Raw genomic sequence first — 18,571 nt, 5'->3', positions numbered from 1 at the left:
TTAAAAAATTACGGTCGAAAAAGTGGGCGGAAAAACCGCCTTTGATTTTTTTTTAAAGAAAAGCGATGTGGAAAAAAGGTCGTAGCCATAGGGTACGGTCGGCCAGTTTGCTGTCTTAAAAATTTACCGGCGAAAAAGAAAAGAGGAGGAATGTAAGAAAAAAAATACTATAGCAAAGGCTGACATGACAATAGCCGATTGGGAGAAAATAATTATGGTAAGATGAAGAAGTATGTTAAAGATATGACATAAAAAAAATTGTTGGGTAAGTACCACCAAAAATGCTGTAGCGGTACTGTTCACCGGCAGTAATATTGTAGCATGTTGTTACTTTTTTTGTGTGAAATAAACACTCGATTCAAATTTTATATATAGTATATAATGAAACCGGGGGTTCTAGCCTTGTTCGATCTTTAAAAATCCATATACAATGTAAGACAGCAGCAAAGGTTACATGCGAAATTAAAAATATTAAGGGTCTTTTTGCAAAAATTATAATGTCAGGTGTCGGCTTTTGATCGAACCAAATCTTCACATGATTGTAAGGTGTAGGACTGCGGCTACACGCTTTGCAAGATGTAGGAGTAAACCTTCACATGATAAACAAGTTGTAGGACCTTTAGTGTAACTAGATGCTACCCCGCGCCGTTGCGGCGGGAACTTTAGTCATGAACACATGATATCATATGATCCATAGATGAAGTAACGCAGTATACACGGTACACGAAGGTGTGAAATATGTTATTAAAGTTTCAAAATATAGTGAAATGAAATACATGACTTGTACGATTTGTAATTTTATTACTGCTAATTTATTCGCAAACATAATAACGCGGTTATGATGTGCAAGTGGCACGCGTACATATATAATAATAAATTATGTATTTATAAGAGCAAATGTGATATTGGAAGAAGGGAATGGAAATACACTGCAGATATAAAACGTCTTATTTCCTGACACATGGAGTGCATACTTTATCTAATTTGCAGATGTTTTTTTTCATTTAACTGGTTGGAAAATGACAAACACATAAAACTTATATGTTTTGTTGTGCTATTACTAGTGAGAAGTGTAGATTAACATTAGAGGGCGAAGTGTATGGGGATGTTCTGATTATTTAGGAATGATGGTACACAGATGTAAGAGCAAGATCCATATCCCGTGTTTTGTATGTTTGATAACAACACTCGAACAATTCTAACCGTGCACAAAGTTTGTCATTGATAGGTTTGCAAGATGCACGGTACCCTCGCTGAGCACATTATGATCAGAAGACCGAAGCGTAGTTCGTAGGGTTTCTGGTTTTGTGTGTGTGTCGTGAGGTAACATGGTAGGAGAGGAAGAGAGGAAAAGCTGGTTTAGCCTAAGCGGTACTACCGGTACTAGGAGCGGTAGTACCGCCACCCCTACTGGTACCGCCCGTGATACCGCTCTGAGACTTGCACATGGAAATGTCCCACAGAACACGATGCGGTACCTTCACGGTACCTTGAGCGGTAGTGCCGCCCACGGTACTACCGCTTGAGGGCGGTAGTACCGCCCACGGTACCGCGCTAAGTACCGTAACGCGTTACGGTAGTGCCGCTCTGGTACCGCTCGGGTACCGCTTGGGATCCAGTAAGGTCTGGACCCTATTGCGGTACCGCAAGCAGTACCGCGAGCGGTAGTACCGCAATGTGTCCACGTGGACAAGTTCAGTGGGGATTCGAACTCAGAGCGGTAGTACCGCTTCCAGAAGCGGTAGTACCGCTTAGGCAAAAACAGAGAGTAACGGTTGGATTTGGAGGGACCTATATAAAGGACCCTTCTTCTCCAACCAGCCTTAGCTCTTCTCTCTCTCCTCCATTGTTGCTGAGCTCAAAATTGAGGGGATCTCCTCATCCACCAACCAATCTTGCTCATACTTTGTGAGGTGGTGGAGGAGACCCCGATCTATCATTCTACCGAGAGAAAGTCCACCAATTCGTGACAGTCCTTAGTGGATCTTGTTGTTAGGGTTCCTTGGTGGAAGAGTTTCTTGGTGGAGCACTGGAAGAGCTTCTTGGTGGAGTATTGGAAGGGTTCCTTTGGTGGAGCATTGGAGATGGGTTCCTATGGTGGAGCATTGGAGATGTGCAGCTATGGAGTCTAGCTTGGTGATGTACTAGCTCCATAGGGTGTTGGGAGCATCCTTGTGTGTGGAGCTCGCCCCAACCTTGTGAAGGAATCACCGCCTCGACCGGTGCCTTAGTGGAAGAGGGAGAGCACCTCCGTGGAGCTCTCTCGAGGAAGAAGGTGAGGCCTTCCTTCGTGGTGTGGCCGTCTAGTCTCTTGTGTGAGACTAGCACCTCCTCAACGCAGACGTACTTCCTGTTGTGGAAGGAACTGCGGTAAACAAACCTCGCCTCGCCTCCGCGCCCTCCGGTTATCTCGCTCCTTACTCTTACTATCTTGTGATTCATTTACTTGTTGCACATGATCTAGCATCATTGTAGGAACACCGCCATTGCAAAAGTTTTCACCTTTACCTTCTGTTGCGCTAAAATTGAAAAAGGTGAAAACTTGTCGTAGCGCCATTCACCCCCCTCTTGTTCGCTACGATCCATTCAAGTGGTATCAGAGCGAGGTTTTCTTGCTCGGGCTTTACCGCCTAAGAAATGGCCGAACAAGAGGTGGTTGTGAGTGGAGTTCTTCTCCGTGAGCAATCATCTCCATCATCAAGTGCCGATAATACTCCGGCTACTTTGTATGACCTCAAGAAATTGGAGTCATCCATTGTATCTCAATTGAAGGCTATGATGATGGAGTTGATTACTCCAAAACCTAACCCCATCATAGATATTAATAGAGGTGTCAAAGTTTCCCCATCACAAGTCGACTCTTTTCCTTGTGTTGAGATTGTTGAGCAATCAACAAATTCACATCAGGAAAAGTATCTTGGGGATGTTGACACCTCATCAAAGGGAAAGTATGCATCTCCATCAAGTGATTATGACTCAAATGATCAAATGCCCATGCCTTGCATCATGACTCATGGTCCACCACCATTACTTGAATCTAATAGCTTTGGTGATTGGAAACTATTAATGCATTCTCATGTGCGCAGCACCTCTATCGAGCTTTGGCGGATCATTAAAGAAGGATATTCACCAAAAGACCCAATGAACTTGACAAGAAGGGAAGTGGTGGACCACCAACTCAACGCCATCGCCATCGACATGATTCATTTGGCCATTACTCCCAAGGAACGCGCTCATATCCAATCGCTCAAGACCGCCAAGGAAGCTTGGGACGAACTTGACAAGCTCTTCCTTGGAAATGGGGACATCCAATGCTCTCATCTTAGTGAAGCAATGGCAAATGACTTTGGCATGATAGAGGGAGAATCGCCCGAAGAGATGTACCAACGCCTTATTGCTTTCGCCATCCAAATGCAAGATCTTGGAGCGACTTTTGTGGATGACCGTTGGATCGAGAAAAAGTTCTACAATGCTCTACTTCCTTGGAGTGGAAACAAGAAACCAAACTCGAGATCAAGGAACTCTTGCTTCAATTGTCGCGACAAAAGTCACTTCGTTGCGGATTGTCTCTACAAGCCAAGGGACTTATATGGTGGATACCTCATTCGTAAGAGCAAGTTTCGACCCCTTCCCAAACGGCTCCCCAACAACCACGTCACCAAGACATCCTTCACCGACAAGCCTAAAACTAACATGCTTCAAGATGAAGACCATATGGTGGAAAATGAAGGACTTGAAAAGAAGAAGGAATTGGAGCTTATCTCTCTCACCCAAGCTTATGAGGAAGAAGTGTGCATGCGTATGACTCTTGAAACTAGTTCTCTTATTCTTTAAGACTACAACAACTCTCTCATCTCCCAACTCAAGGATCGAAATTATGCTCTTGGTTGGTTGGACAAGCTCAAGACAAAGAAGGATTATCTTGAAGAAGATCATGAATGGTCAATTGAGGATGTTGCAACCTTTGCCAAGAAGAAAGAAGATGAAGGTCCTAATTCATGTTGTGACAAGCTCCTTGACGAAGTATGCTTCTTGAGAAAACACAATGCAAAGTTCTTGGATGTCATCTCAACTCAAGAGGAGGCCTTAGATGAATACTATCGCTTGAGTAAAGAGAATGTGCGATGTTGTGATCATGAAGAAGAGATTGCCACTCTAAAGAAACACAAGGCCAAGCTAGTTGAAGTGAATGAGAGGCAAAATGAGTCCTTGTTGGAGTGGATCCGTTTGAGCAAAGAAAAGGCCACTTGTTGTAACCATGAGGATAAAATTGCTTATCTTAAGAGGAGCAAGGACAAACTTATGGTGATCAAGCTTATGCAAGATGAAGCCATAGAAGAATACAAACGCTCAAGCAAAGACTACATTTGTCGTAATCATGAGGACGACATTGCCACCTTGGAGAGACACAAGCATTCACTCGTGAGAAGGAATTCTCTCCTTGAGGAAGCTCTAGTGGACCAAGAAGATGAAGCTAATTAATGACTTGAGGTCCGAGATTGAGAGTCTCCAAATTCAAGTCCAATTCATGGAAGGAGTCATTGAAGCCCACGAGGACTTATGCAATGAAGGAGAAGTGGCAATTATGCAAAAGGAGATTGAGAGAGAAGGAAGGATCAATGAAGCGAAGAATATGAAGGTAGGGCCCATTGAAAAGTGGGCTCCTATTTCCAACTCTTGATCCATGAAGGGGCCTTGCTTTCGGAGGTGCTTATTGGGTGGTTATCTTGAAGCCACAAGTCTTATGTCTGGAAGAAAGGAATTTTTTGTCGTCATCAAGTCCCTATATCTATCTTCCACATGACGATGACAAAATCAAGCTTAAAGGTATTGGAGCCTTGACAAGGTGGTGATCAAGTCCTATCTTGTCAAGACTCTTACATATGTACTCTTTGTTCATTGCTCTACACTCTTGGGTATTTGTACCTACTATTATGAACATGTAGTGGTCCTCTTGTGGAGCTAGTCTCTTCAAGAGGCCACGGTCTAGGACTAATGGAATTTGCTTCTTTGTGTAGAGATTGTGTTTTGTAGGAATTGTGTTGAAAGTAAATGAATCATGATGAAGCTTCTCAAACAATTTCGATACAAGTTCTATGACATAATCCTTGCACGAAGAAGCAACAATGGAACGGAGTTTGTTCTCAAGATCTTGGATTTCTGTTGGGATACGTTGCATAGAAAACAAAAAATTTCCTACCGCGAGAACGCAATCCAAGCCAAGATGCAATCTAGAAGATGGGAGCAACGAGGGGATGAACGAGACTAACCCTTGAAGATTTCCAAAGCCTATAAGAGTAGGCTCTTATTGCTGCGGTAGACGATCACTTGCCGCTTGCAAAAGCGCGTAGAAGATCTTGATCACGGTGCCACGATCGGGCAGCACCTCCGTACTCGGTCACACATTCGGTGTTGATGACGACGTCCTTCTCCCGTTCCAGCGGGCAGCGGAAGTAGTAGATCCTCCTTGGAATCCCGGTAGCACGATGGCGTGGTGGCGGTGTCGATGGAGATCTCCGGTGGAGCTTCGCTAAGCATATGCGGGAGAAGTAGTGGAGGAGGGGTGCTAGGGTTTGGGGAGAGGGGGTGCCATGGGCGCCGGCCTCAAGGGGGCAGGGGTGGTGCGGCCAAGCCATGGGCTGCCCCCTCCCTCTCCTCCTCATTATATAGGTGGAACCCCAAGGGTTTGCCCAAAGTCTTCGAATAAGACCCCAACAGAAAAACTGCCTTATGGACGAAACCTAGAGGGACAGGGACTCTCCCCTTCCCCCTTTTCTTGGGCCGGCCAAGGAGGTGGAGTCCACCATGGACTCCACCCTCCCACTTGGTTGGCTGGTTAGGGTTTGTGGAGTCCCTCCGGGACTCCTCCTTCCATAGTAATTTATTTCCGGATAATTCTAGAAACCACCTTCCATAAATTCACCCGGTCATTTCCAAACTTGGAAAGTGACTTCCTATATATGAATCTTATTCTCCGGACCATTCCGGAACTCCTCGTGATGTCCTGGATCCCATCCGAGACTCCGAACAAAACTTCGAACTCCATTCCATATTCCATATCTACTTAAACGACATCAAACCTTAAGTGTGTCACCCTACGGTTCGCGAACTATGTAGACATGGTTGAGACTTCTCTCCGACCAATAACCAATAGCGGGATCTGGAGATCCATAATGGCTCCCACATATTCAACGATGACTTTAGTGATCGAATGAACCATTCACATACGATACCAATTCCCTTTGTCACGCGATATTTTACTTGTCCGAGGTTTGATCATCGGTATCACTCTATACCTTGTTCAACCTCGTCTCCTGACAAGTACTCTTTACTCGTACCGTGGTATGTGGTCTCTTATGAACTTATTCATATGCTTGCAAGACATTAGACGACATTCCACCGAGAGGGCCCAGAGTATATCTATCCGTCATCGGGATGGACAAATCCCACTGTTGATCCATATGCCTCAACTCATACTTTCCGGATACTTAATCCCACCTTTATAACCACCCATTTACGCAGTGGCGTTTGATGTAATCAAAGTACCTTTCCGGTATAAGTGATTTATATGATCTCATGGTCATAAGGACTAGGTAACTATGTATCGAAAGCTTATAGCAAATAACTTAATGACGTGATCTTATGCTACGCTTAATTGGGTGTGTCCATTATATCATTCACATAATGACATAACCTTGTTATTAATAACATCCAATGTTCATGATCATGAAACGATGATCATCTATTAATCAACAAGCTAGTTATACAAGAGGCTTACTAGGGACTCCTTGTTGTTCACATAACACACATGTATCAATGTTTCGGTTAATACAATTATAGCATGGTATGTAAACATTATCATAAACTCAAAGATATTATAATAACCATTTTATTATTGCCTCTTGGGCATATCTCCAACAGTCTCCCACTTGCACTAGAGTCAATAATCTAGTTTACATTTGTAAAAATATAACACCTTGGCCTTGTGGTGCTTTATCATGTTTTGCTCACGGGAGAGGTTTTAGTCAACGGATTTGACATGCTCAGAACCGTATGTATTTTGTAATTCTTTTGCGTCTCAACGCATCACTCATTTCCAAATGAGTCGGCATTAAATATGTTTGGTCTTCTGGTGGAACCTTAATTCCGCGGTCTGAAATATGTCACTAATATTGTCACACACAATATAGCTTCAAAGTTCTGACTCTGTCGGAACTATACCAAGTTCTAAAAGAACCTCTTGACTTAACATCCTTTGTCATTGTCAAAACAATGACATACTCTGCCTTCTTTTGTAGAATCCATCACAATATTTAGAACTCTTCTAAATCTAGCATAGACAACTTCTAGCTCATTGTGCTACCTTTTAAACAACACTTAGTCTAATTTGAAATTGAAATTTTATTTTCATATGTGTCAAAACAAATATCGGTGCAACACTTTACAGCGATTTGTTTGTCATTTCTTCATACAAAAACTATATATATATATTCTTGGTTCTTCTTAAGTACTCAAGAATATTCTTACTGTTTTTCAATGATCATCACATGAATCATTCTGGTATATGCTCCTAACTTTTTAGAGCACAAGATATCTGATTATGTACATATTATTCATGATCTAAAATCACTCATGTGTTTTTACTCATCGAGTGTCAGATACACTCAAGTTTTGTTAAACCTTCACATGACAAGAACATTTTCTTAATATTTCTATATTGAACTACTTCAATATCCATTCTATGTACTTTGACTTAAACTTATTATGTGTTTCAATCTATCTTCATAGATCTTGACACTAAATTTGTTTCAGTCCATATCCTTTCATTGAAGTTAATTTCTCAATGAAACCTTTTTAATCAAGTATATAATTACATCATTTATAACCAGCTATATGTCATCTACATAAAGTATTATAAATATGTCTCAGCGCTCCCACTTAATTTCTTGCAAATGCAAGCCTCTTCATCGTTTCTGATGAAATCAAAAACTCTTTGACTATTTCATCTGGTGAAGATTCCAACTCCGTGATACTCACTTCATCCAATTGAAGTTTGTATACCTATTTAGTATTCTACGGACTAGCAAAACAGTTGGTTGTATCTTGTATACACCTTTAATACACACGTCTGATAAGTAATGTATTTTGCCATCCTACTAACATATCTCATAAAAGAAATATGTAGTGATTACTAGAATAATCCACATAGACTATAAGCATTGCTACGGAAGATCTAATCTTATCGTAGTCAACTCTTTGAACTTTGTCGTAAACAATTTTTCGACAAGTCTAGCTTCTTCAAGGATATTTCATCCAAGTCCATCAATTTTATAGATCTGTTTACTTTCAAAAAGTATTTATCTATCTTGGATTTCATGGCGTATAGCCATTTTAACGGAGTCAGGGCCCATCATAACTTCTTTGTTTGTAGTTGGTTTATCATTGTTCAAAATCAATCCTTTGTCCACAAATCATTTATTTGATCACAAAGTAAACCATACCTACAAGGTTCAATATGTACTTCGATCTCCATGGCTAAAACACTTCGTAGTCATGGGAGCCATGATCGTCGTGGCCGCTTCCGGAACCAATTCCGATGCTGCGCTACTCTGATCATTATACTCAGGTTCATAAACTTTATCAAGTTCTATTATCCTCCCACTCAAAAATTTCGCTAGAAACAATTTCTTGGAAATAAGAAACATTGACAAACTCTTTTGTCTTTGTCTCCATAGTGGGAAGAATTCCCAATCAATTCTCTGGGATAACCAACAAAGACATTCATCCGATTTTGGTTGTAAACTTATTTACTTATGCTATGCATATCAAAATTTAAGAAAGGACTATTAGGGTTCATACCCATGCCATAACTCGTATGGTGTCATTTCTACGGATCATGATGATGCTCTATTCAGTGTAAAAGCGGTAGTCACTAAAGCATAATCCACAAAAATATAATGGCGTCATAATATTTTATCTCATCATTAATCCAACAAGGTTTGGATACATCTCTCGGATACTATATCATCATTATGATACTCCAAGAAATGTGAGTAGTAGAACAATTTCATGACTCTCTTAGATGTTTGCTAAAACTCGTAATTCAAATATTTTCACCATGATCCAATCATAGATATTTGACTTTTCTCTTACGATGATTTCCACTTCATGCTGAAATTTATTTGAATCCATTCAAATGTTTCAAACTTCTTCCTTATTGAATATATCCACATATATACTCAATTCATTGTTGAAAGTTTTCATGAAGTAGAAGAATCTCCCGCACACAACTATGCCCAGTGAACCACATATATCATTATGTATGTTTTCACTAAGTTAGTTGCCCGTTCAACTCTTGGCCTATGAACGGTATTTCAGTCATTACTTTTTAGAAAAGATTTTGCAAGCGCCAAACGATTCAACAAATCAAATGACTCCAAAAATCCATTTGCATGGAGTTCCTTCATGCGTTCCTTTCTAATATGACCTAAATGGCGGTTCCACAAATAAGTGGAATTCAAATCGTTTGCCTTATGGCATTTTAGCGTCAGTATTATGTGTGTGTGTTTCACCATTAAGATTTATAATAACTTATCCATCGTATATGTAGTAATGTCATAATTTGAACAACTCATTGTTTTCATTTGACCAGAGCAAAATAACAATTATTAAGTTCTTTATTATAAATTCTAAGGGCTAGATATAATGCCAACGACGAACATAATAACACTTTATTTTTGTTCCAGACGTGCATTCCTATCATATTCCTTGTTAGTCACTTAGGCCATTGTATTCTTGTATTGCGTTGTTTTGTATGACACTTCATACCAACCAATATGGTACAAATACCCAAGAATTTCATTGTGTGACCAAACGAGGAATACATCCATAACATGTATATCATTTATATACATCTGAGCTAGACTTTCTAGTCTTTTCTTTCTTTCTGCCAATAATCTTTTGTAGTTTCTCTTTTAGCTTTCCTCGTTATTCAGAAAAACACTTCAACATTAATAACTTCTAGATTTGTTGGTCAAATACCAATAACCTTGAGGTTCTTACTTCGAAGTTGATCATCATATGACAAGTGTTCCGGATTTCACTATTAGTAACCTTGTAATATGATGAACAATTTCACTCATAATTTTATCCATTGTATCATGATGACTTTCTGAGACCATGTCTGTACATGCTTGGCTCATAAAGATTAACCTTAGTATTCGCATGTGCAAATCTGGCTTGCACCCATTGTATGCACACGTAGAATCTATAACACCCGATCATCACGTGATGCTTCGAAACGACGAGTCTTAGCAACGGTGCATACTAAGGACGATTACTTCATGGATATGCGAATATTGTTAGTGCCCCAATAGTTGGAGGATTGGGACGCCTTGCGTCTTCAACCTTCGTACATTCCCATAAAACTTATGAGTTTATGTAGTCTCACCAAATTATATTCTATCATCTTGTAATAAGGTCTTATATATCACATATATCTCATACCTTGATTATTTCTGAAAACCAAATTTTTAGCTCCTTACTTTTCAAACAGATTTGAACTTCAAGTTTCACGGAGACAAGATAACTTTAGGTACTAATTGAAACCATAGCTCTTTGAATCAACAATGTGAGGTTTACTAAAAGTTTGCAATAGGACTTAATCAATTCTTGATTCTTTAACAATACGGTACCAATCCGTAAAGTTTCTTATCAGATTTTAACAGTATTTCTATCTCAATTACAAGACTAGCGCATAGTAGTAAATGGATGCCAATACTACAAAATTAATTCAAAATACTACTCAGACTATGTTTATGATAATTAGTTCATGTTTTAATCTAATTACTAATGAACTCCCACTTAATACAACATCCCTCATAGTTGTTAAGTGGTACACGATCCAAATCCACTACACCAAAACTGATCATCACGTGAGATGATGTAGCTTCAATGGTGAACATCAACATGTTGATCATATCATCCATATGACTCGTGTTCAACCTTTCGGTTTCCGTTGTCCTGAGGCCATGTCTGTACATGCTAGGCTCGTCAAGCAAACCCAAGTATTCCGCGTGTGCAACATGGCTTACACCCGTTGTATATGAACGTTGAATCTATCACATCCGATCATCACGAGATGCTTTGAAACGACGAACTTTGGCAATGGTGCATACGAGGGGAGAACACTTTATTATCTTGATATTAATGTGAGGGATCATCTTATAATTCTACCGTCGCGTTCTAAGCAAAATAAGATGCATAAAGGATTAACATCACATGCAATTCATATGTGATATGATATGGCCCTCTTATTGCTACGGTAGACGATCACTTGCCGCTTGCAAAAGCGCGTAGAAGATCTTGATCACGGTGCCACGATCGGGCAGCACCTCCGTACTCGGTCACACGTTCGGTGTTGATGATGACGTCCTTCTCCCCGTTCCAGCGAGCAGCGGAAGTAGTAGATCCTCCTTGGAATCCCGGCAGCACGACAACGTGGTGGCGGTGTCGATGGAGATCTCCGGCGGAGCTTCGCTAAGCATATGCGGGAGAAGTAGTGGAGGAGGGGTGCTAGGGTTTGGGGAGAGGGGGTGCCATGGGCGCCGGCCTCAAGGGGGCAGGGGTGGTGCGGCCAAGCCATGGGCTGCCCCCTCCCTCTCCTCCTCATTATATAGGTGGAACCCCAAGGGTTTGCCCAAAGTCTTCGAATAAGACCCCAACAGAAAAACTGCCTTATGGACGAAACCTAGAGGGACATGGACTCTCCCCTTCCCCCTTTTCTTGGGCCGGCCAAGGAGGTGGACTCCACCATGGACTCCACCCTCCCACTTGGTTGGCTGGTTAGGGTTTGTGGATTCCCTCCGGGACTCCTCCTTCCATAGTAATTTATTTCCGGATAATTCTAGAAACCACCTTCCATAAATTCACCGGATCATTTCCAAACTTGGAAAGTGACTTCCTATATATGAATCTTATTCTCCGGACCATTCCGGAACTCCTCATGATGTCCTGGATCCCATCCGAGACTCCGAACAAAACTTCGAACTCCAATCCATATTCCATATCAACTTAAACGACATCAAACCTTAAGTGTGTCACCCTACGGTTCGCGAACTATGTAGATATGGTTGAGACTTCTCTCCGACCAATAACCAATAGCGGGATCTGGAGATCCATAATGGCTCCCACATATTCAACGATGACTTTAGTGATCGAATGAACCATTCACATACGATACCAATTCCCTTTGTCACGCGATATTTTACTTGTCCGAGGTTTGATCATCGGTATCACTCTATACCTTGTTCAACCTCGTCTCCTGACAAGTACTCTTTACTCGTACCGTGGTATGTGGTCTCTTATGAACTTATTCATATGCTTGCAAGACAATAGATGACATTCCACCGAGAGGGCCCAGAGTATATCTATCCGTCATCGGGATGGACAAATCCCACTGTTGATCCATATGCCTCAACTCATACTTTCCGGATACTTAATCCCACCTTTATAACCACCCATTTACGCAGTGGCGTTTGATGTAATCAAAGTACCTTTCCGGTATAAGTGATTTATATGATCTCATGGTCATAAGGACTAGGTAACTATGTATCGAAAGCTTATAGCAAATAACTTAATGACGTGATCTTATGCTACGCTTAATTGGGTGTGTCCATTATATCATTCACATAATGACATAACCTTGTTATTAATAACATCCAATGTTCATGATCATGAAATGATGATCATCTATTAATCAACAAGCTAGTTATACAAGAGGCTTACTAGGGACTCCTTGTTGTTCACATAACACACATGTATCAATGTTTTGGTTAATACAATTATAGCATGGTATGTAAACATTATCATAAACTCAAAGATATTATAATAACCATTTTATTATTGCCTCTTGGGCATATCTCCAAAAATTTCTTCATTGGCAAAGAAGGAATCCACCTTTTGCTCCTAGCCATACTCTTACCCTAACCTCATAGGGTTGCCGAAAGTGAGAGACAAATCTAAGAAGACACTCAAGCATAATGATGGAGTATGAGTCTATTGAGAGGCTTGTGGTATTGAGTGATGAGACTTTTCGATGGATATGATAGTTCTTTGGAGAAGGCGAAGTGCTTCTTGTGAGAAAGGAGATGTAATTCCCCCGATTACCATAGGAAGGATGAGTGTTGGCACTCGCCAATCTCAAACGCTACCTTCTATGAGTACCGGGGAAGGACAAAGTTCCATCTATATGGAGCCATCTACACCACAAGGCCAAGTCTCTTCCATTGGACAACCAAGTGCTAAGTCACCTCTTCCACAACCCCAAGACGTCAAGGCGAGGACCCAAATCTTGATGATGATCAAGGAACCTCACACGAACCTATCCTTTTGATCTTCTCTCGCCGGAGTGCTAATGCGTCAAGACTCCTTCATAATCCAAGCAAAGCACAAGATATTCTCAAGAGCAAGATGTGATGGGATCCAACGGTATAGCAATCCCAAGGGTCTATTCTTCCCAAATGTGCCCAACAAGACAATGGACTCACTCTCTATCGTTTATTGTCAAGGTTTGCCTCTCTACCTTTGTGCTTCTCATTTGGACATTGTGTCATAAGTGGATACCTATACCACTCTTGTGCGATATGTCTAGATATAAAGCACGCATGAACATAGGGGGAGTGCGGTTTAAATTATTGAGCTATCCCTCTGATACGCGTACAGCACGCGTCCGTTGGGAACCCCAAGAGGAAGGTGTGATGCGTACAGCGGCAAGTTTTCCCTCAGTAAGAAACCAAGGTTTATCGAACCAGTAGGAGCCAAGAAGCACGTTGAAGGTTGATGGCGGCGAAATGTAGTGCGGCGCAACACCAGGGATTCCGGCGCCAACGTGGAACCTGCACAACACAACCAAATTACTTTGCCCCAACGTGACAGTGAGGTTGTCAATCTCACCGGCTTGCTGTAACAAAGGATTAGATGTATAGTGTGGATGATGATTGTTTGCAGAAAACAGTAGAACAAGTATTGCAGTAGATTGTATTCGACTAAAAGAATGGACCGGGGTCCACAGTTCACTAGAGGTGTCTCTCCCATAAGAATAAGCATGTTGGGTGAACAAATTACAGTTGGGCAATTGACAAATAAAGAGGGCATGACCATGCACATACATGATATGATGAGTATTGTGAGATTTAATTGGGCATTACGACAAAGTACATAGACCGCTATCCAGCATGCATCTATGCCTAAAAAGTCCACCTTCAGGTTATCATCCGAACCCCTTCCAGTATTAAGTTGCAAACAACAGACAATTGCATTAAGTATGGTGCGTAATGTAATCAACAACTACATCCTTATACATAGCATCGATGTTTTATCCCTAGTGGCAACAGCACATCCACAACCTTAGAACTTTCATCACTTTGTCCAGATTTAATGGAGGCATGAACCCACTATCGAGCATAAATACTCCCTCTTGGAGTTACAAGCAAAAACTTGGCCAGAGCCTCTACTAGTAACGGAGAGCATGCAAGATCATAAACAACACATAGATAATAGATTGATAATCAACATAGCATAGTATTCTCTATTCATCGGATCCCAACAAACACAACATATAGCATTACAGATAGATGATCTTGATCATGTTAGGCAGCTCACAAGATCCAACAATGAAGCACAATTAGGAGAAGACAACCATCTAGCTACTGCTATGGACCCATAGTCCAGGGGTGAACTTCTCACTCATCACTCCGGAGGCAACCATGGTGGTGAAGAGTCCTCCGGGAGATGATTCCCCTCTCCGGCAGGGTGCCGGAGGCGATCTCCTGAATCCCCCGAGATGGGATTGGCGGCGGCGGCGTCTCTGGAAGGTTTTCCGTATCGTGGCTCTCGGTACTGGAACTATTATCGACGAAGGCTTCTTATAGTCGGAGAGGTAGGTTTAGGGGCGACGCGAGGGGCCCACACACTAGGGCCGCGCGGCCAGGGGGTGGGCGCGCCGCCCTGGCGTGTCGCTGCCTCGTCGCCCCACTTCGTATCTCCCCCGGTGTTCTGGAAGCTTTGTGGAAAAATAAGATCCTGGGCGTTGATTTTGTCGAATTCCGAGAATATTTCCTTACTAGGATTTCTGAAACCAAAAACAGCAGAAAACAACAACTGGCTCTTCGGCATCTCGTTAATAGGTTAGTGCCGGAAAACGCATAAATATGACATAAAGTATGCATAAAACATGTAGGTATCATCAATAAAGTGGCATGGAACATAAGAAATTATCGATACGTTGGAGACGTATCACCCTCCCCCCATGATGCACAAAGTAACTCCAAAGCATATGCCATTCGTCAATCAAGTGACTATGAGCTTCATGTTGAGTAGTAGTCGTGAGTCCTAGGTCTCTACGCGACCTCACACTACCAAACTCTTACACGGTGGCTTCGGCCACCAAACCTCCTCTTCGAGGAATTGTTGTTCTTTTTGATTTCTTTTTCTTTTCTCTTCTTGTTTTTGTTTGTCGTTTCTTCTTTCCTCTTTGTTTCTTCTCGGGAGATTCACCCAAGCTTGGTTTTTCTAGCCTTGATTCTTGCAAGCTTGGTTGGGTAGTACCTTAACAGTTCCGTAATCTAATCCTAAGCCATCATCTACCTCTTGAGCCAACTCCGTCTAAAAGCACAAGTCTACACCAAAATCTGAGTTCTTTTTGAATTTGTGGACGGTACTACCGCTTCTTGGGGCGGTACTACCGCTCTGGGGCAGTTCTCTGACGAAACTGAAAATTATCCCCATAACGGTACTACCGCTCTAAGTACCGGGCCAGTACCGGTAAGCGGTACTACCGCTTTTAGGAGCGGTACTACCGCTTGCTCCTTTTGACAAGAGGTACCGGTTGGGGTCGGGTCCTCCCCAACTCCCCACTTCTCCTCTTCCACCTCAAGTCAAAAGGCATCCCCAAGCTCAAGATCTCGAGGAGATCGGCCCTGATCTCCTTTTCCAGCCGCCATCGGCCAAATCTCCTCCGTGGAGAAGCTTCCCCAACCTCTTCTCCGCCATGTCCTCCGGTATGAACCCTAAATTCTCTCTCTAGGGTGAGTTGATCTCCCTAGATGCATATGCTAGGGTTTGTTGGAGTTTTGTGGTGGAGAAGCACTCTTGGAAGCTATTCATGTGTAAGGATACTAGCTAGCAACAATGTGTGACTCTAGGGTCGATCTTGCCATGGCCTCATGTTCGATCTGGTTGTGCAGAGCTTAAGCGGTAGTACCGCTCATTCTCGAGCGGTACTACCGGTCAAAGCGGCACTACCGGACAGAATTTGCGGTGCTACCGCTCTGTCTAGAGTCACCAATGTTGCTTGTTAGTGTCCAATTTGATCTTTAATTTCTCGGCTTGTGCACTTATCCTTTATTCCCTCCCAAACCTCTGTTGTTCACAGGTGCACCAAAGACCCGTGGTGGCAAGGTCAAGCCATCCTCTCGTCGTCATCACGATGAAGAGCAAGAGGAGATCATGCCAACAAGGACCACCAAGAGACAGAGAGACGCAGCAGCAGGGGCAAGGGGACCTCAAAAATCAATGCTTGATGTAAAGAAATGTCAGTTCTTGGAGGTGCGGGGAGCCAATCCTTATTTGCTCCCAAGAAATGCTCGCCAATGCCCCAATACCTATTTTCATCATATCAATCAAGAGAGGATCTACACTGAGGTCTATGGGGCCAAATAGTTCAAGTGTTGCCCCCAATACTCCATAAGCATGGACAAGCTCCACTCCGACCTCGACTACTTTGGAGAAGCACTTGAGATATGTGAAGAACAAGGTCTTATTCCTATAATGACCTTTTCTCATGATTTCTCCCGGGAGGTGATTTGCCAATTCTATGCCACCGTGGTCTTTCTTGAGGATGAAGGAGGCTATCGCTCCTTGAAGTGGATGACGAAGGAGCACGTGATGGAGGCCTCATGGCAAGACTTTGCTAGAGGCATTGGTTATGAGCTCCCCGAAGACAACTCCAACACCTTCCGCATTCATCTCCAAGCCAAGCCCATGGCCAAGGAGAAGATGGCCGACCTCTACATTCGAGGGAGGATGTTGTGTGGAAGCACCAAGGGCCTCCTACCTGTCTATGATATCATGAACCACATCTACCGCAGCACCATCAACCCCAAGCATACCAACCACGATGAGGTGCATGGATTCCTTGTGAATCTCCTTGTGCGCACACATGAGTTGAGAGGCCGCGGCAAGCAACTGGATGTCATGGACTACATTTGGCATGAGATGCGTGATTGTGCTTTCCTCCGCAAGATTCCTTAGTACGCCCCCTATCTCATGAGGCTCATTTGTATTAAGTGGGATCAAGAAGGCCGCGGAGATCTTCTGGAACAATGCCGCCCCAATGTCACCATTCACAAGGAGAAGAGTCCTCTTGTCAAGGACCATGACCTTCCAAGGTTTGGCAAAGGAGCTCCCAAGGACAAGGACGAAGACGACGCCGATAGCGACGACTCCGACTATGTGCCCAACTCCATCAAGCAAAAGGGCCTCTTTGCCAAGCTCACCGCTCGCCTCAAGAAGTCCTTTTGCTTCAAGAGGGACCTCGAAGATAGGATGTACCAAGCTCATCACGACAACAAGAAGATCCGCCAACGCCAAAAGGCGATGATGAGGCATATGCAACTCCCGGTCTCCGAGGGCTCCGAGGACAACATCACTCCTCCCGGTGAGTGGAAGTCAAAGCTCGTTTGGTCTAGCTCCGAGGAATCCATCCCCGAGCCACCTCATGGCAAAGGCCTTGCCCAAGATGAAGAGTATGAGGATGAAGAGGAGGAGGACGTCGAGGATGAAGGTGATGACAACGAGGATGATGATGACGAGGAGGATGACGACGACGAGTGATTCCCTTGGGACGCTAGTATGCTCCTTCTCCCTTTTTGGTGTCTCGATGCCAAAGGGGGAGAAGTTGATCTATTAGGACGGGAATTTGCATGGGGATGCCAAGGGCTTGGTGGCTTCGTTTTGGTTCTTTCGGCCTTGGCATCAAAACTTTCCCCTAGTTATTCAGAACTTTATTCGTATGTGTGTTTGCTACTCTATTCGTGGATCTCCCGATCCCCCCGTTTGTATTAAGACTTAATCGTGCGTAGCTTAATGGTCAATGGTCTCCATTATTTATTCTTTGTTTGGCCACATCATTCCTATGGAGGCACTTATTATTATGGTGAGTTTGGGTTTTCTCAAGGCAAAGGTATGAAAAGGTTCACCCAAACTCCCTTATATACAAGTATTCTTGCCTCTATAGTGTACTTGTGCTACATAATCTTGTCATATGTTCCTCTTAGCACTTGTGCTTGGTTTGTAAGATTTAGGGGGAGTTCTCTCTAGGATGTGTGCATTTGTATACAAATGCATATTTAAAATATGCACACATCTAGGGGGAGCTTCGCCTATACTTGCAAACCAAAATACCTTATCATAATATCCTATGATTTATTGCAAATTCGTGTGTTGTCATCAAACACCAAAAAGGGGGAGATTGTAAGAGCAAGATCCATATCCCGTGTTTTGTGTGTTTGAT

This window comes from Lolium perenne, chromosome 3, assembly GCF_019359855.2.
Source record: "Lolium perenne isolate Kyuss_39 chromosome 3, Kyuss_2.0, whole genome shotgun sequence".
Taxonomy (NCBI): Eukaryota; Viridiplantae; Streptophyta; class Magnoliopsida; order Poales; family Poaceae; genus Lolium; species Lolium perenne.
This window is presented reverse-complemented; position numbering follows the sequence as displayed.